This window comes from Pinus tabuliformis, chromosome 9 (genome assembly GCF_031772625.1).
Source record: "Pinus tabuliformis cultivar Carrire ecotype Pingquan chromosome 9, CPIR1, whole genome shotgun sequence".
Taxonomy (NCBI): Eukaryota; Viridiplantae; Streptophyta; class Pinopsida; order Pinales; family Pinaceae; genus Pinus; species Pinus tabuliformis.
Window position 1 is genome coordinate 1,193,406,778 of NC_142307.1, and position 3,160 is coordinate 1,193,409,937.

The window sequence follows — 3,160 nt, forward strand, 5'->3', positions numbered from 1 at the left end:
GCGCGAAGGATTCCAGGATCGTGGAAGAGGAAGAGATGGAGGGGTTGGCCGAGGTCATGGACAAATAATTTGTTATAATTGTGGTGAAGTAGGTCATTTTTCTCGCGACTACCAGAACCCAACACATCCATCCTATCAATACTACAGACAATTTGATCATGTGATAAAAGATTATCCGGTGTTGATAGACAATATGCAAGAAAAAAAGACACAACAGCCCATGCAAAACATACAGATGATGAGGATGGAGCCTCGTGAAGAGGACCATAGCATCAATATCGTGACGCGAAGTGGTATTGCCACAGGAGAAGATAAAGGAAAGCAGCCAGAAATCGAAGGCTGAGTGTGTAAGGCTGCCGAAAAAGAGGTCAGATTTTATCTCAACAAGGCTAAAAAAACTTTTATGGAGGCCAATAAGAATTTTGCTGAGGCTTCTACATCAGGAAGTTAGGAGAAACCAGATGAAAACAATGAAGTGTAGGATGCGGATCCCTCACTATTGGTTTCTTTTCTGAAAACTTGCATGAAGCTATTGTAGGATCGGAAGGCAGTGGAAGGGCTCTAGGATATAATTGACAATTGTACAGGTAAACTCAAGACTCCTCATGAACAACGTGCTATGAGGAAATTGGGAAAACATAAGAAAAGGATAGGGCATGAAATGAGGTTGACCGCGCAAATTGGAGAATACGAGATGGATCAAGTCATCTTGGATCTAGGAACTGATGCGAACTTGCTGCCAAAGAAAACGTGGGAAAGGATGAGGAGACCTATGCTACAATGGTCTCCTATACAGCTATGCATGGCCAATAAAAAATAAATCATTCTTATGGGACACTTGTATGGGGTAACAGTAGACATTGAGGGAGCAAGTGCTCTGGCCGACTTTGAAGTAATTGAAATAGTGGATGACAACAATCCTTACCCTACGCTATTGGGAATTGATTGGGCCTTCGACATGGATGTCATAATTAACTTGAAGAAGTGAAGGATGACATTTGAAAGGAAGGCACTACGAGTTATTGTACCACTAGATCCTATTGAGGGAGCATGCTACACTGAACCAATCTGCGACTATGAAGAGGATGACGATTTGGATCAAATATACAAGATTATTGTGCGCGATGAAGATTGGATCAATCCCACTGCAGATGGGTGAATTACATGGGATAAAGATAGCTCCTATACCTTGGATTTAGATGAAGAACTCGAGCATTGGAAGAATAGGTTGCACGAAGTTTCAATGTTGCGCTGCAATATGATGACAAAATCACTTCGGTGTGTATCCACGGAGGTAAGAAATATTCCTCATTATGATGGCTTAGATGATGTTAGTTTGTTTCTAGATAAGTTTGAAAAGGAGGTGTTAGAAGAAAATCGTTTCCAGGCTCTTGATCTGGCATTCCGCGCTACGCCTACCCGTTGGTTTGGTACACATAAGGATAGCTTCGTTGACTAGAAAGAGTACAAGCGAATGATGAATCTAAGGTTCGGGTATGCGAATACATGACTGACAGAGAAATACTCAGGTAAGGATGATCCACGCAAGCATTTGGCGCGATGGAAAAAATCTTGGGGAGAGGAGCCTCAACTGGAATGGGTACATATCTTTTGTCACACCCTAGATACTATTTCGGTGGACTGGTACTTGGAAATGGAGCTACGCCATGGGACAGTTGAGTGGGATATCCTAAGGGAAAGTTACTTGTTAACTTTTCGTTTTGAGGATAGATTTGTGTGCATTAATGAAGCGCAATAGGAAATCAAGGCCACAATATTTAGGACGCATGAGGAGCCAGTAGAACGGGTTCAACCAGACTGGAATACACAACTACGCCATGCACTAGAATGCTACAACTTGACTACAGAAGCAGAAGAAGAGGATCCATGAAATATCAACATCCCAGAGACCAAGGGACAACGCGAGGTTGAAGACCCCAAAGTAGTGAACCCTGATATAATAGAACCTTTGAAGACCAAGCAAGTGAACATTGGATCTGACATGCAACCTAAGTTTACGAAGATAGGTGATTATTGGGATGAAGATATAGTCGATAAGGTTGCAGAACTACTGCGTGAATATCAGAACTTGTTTCCTACCAAGTTATCTGTTCTAAAGGGAATAGTAGGGGATCTGGGTGTGATGAAGATCACTCTCAAGCCCGATGTGAAGCCTATGAAACAGAGACCCTACCGTCTAAACCCTAAATATAAATAGAAGGTGCACAAAGAGCTAGACAAAATGTTAGAGGTTGGAATCATTGAGCCAGCGGAAGAGTTTGACTGGGTAAGCCCTATGGTTGTTCAAGGAAAGAAGCAACAAGATGAAATCACGATATGTGTAGATCTGAGAAAGCTCAATGATGCGTGCATTCATGACCCATTTCCAATTCCATTTACAGATGACCTTTTGGAGAATGTGGGAGGGCAGGAAGCCTATTCATTCACTGATGGGTTCTCAGGGTACCATCTGATTAAGATCACATCAAAGGATTGAAACAAGACTACCTTTGCAACGGAGTGGGGATGCTTTTAGTACATAGTAATGCCATTTGAGATAAAGAATGAACCCGCAGTCTTCTCTAGGATCGTAATTTCAGTTTTTAAAGAGTTCATCCATAAATTATTAGAAGTATATTTTGATGATTGGACTGTGTTTGGGTTGGTAAAGCACCACGTTGCAAGTTTACGCCTTATGTTAGATACTTTTCTTTGATACTAGATTTCCCTGAATTTGAAGAAGTGTATATTTTGTGTGCCTTATGAGATATTCCTAGGACATGTGGTATGCAAGAAGGGATTAATGGTCTACCCTCCGAAGATAGTTGTTATTGTCAATTTAGAGGCTCCCAAGAATGTAAAGTAGTTGCGCGCAACCCTGGGCAACCCAGATAACTACACCAATGGAAAAATTACTGAAAAAGGACTTGACTTTCTGCTGGGATGAGGAGTGTCAGCACAGTCTAGATGCGTTAAAGGAAAAGATGGTGACTGTGCCCATCTTGGTGTTCCTCAATTGGAAGAAAGAATTTCATGTTCATGTGGATGGCTCCTGTATTGCATTACGTGTGTTAATGACCCAGCCAGACGAAGGTGATATTGATCATCCTATCACCTTCACTAGAAGGAAACTATCAAAGGCAGAGAAGAATTACTTGAC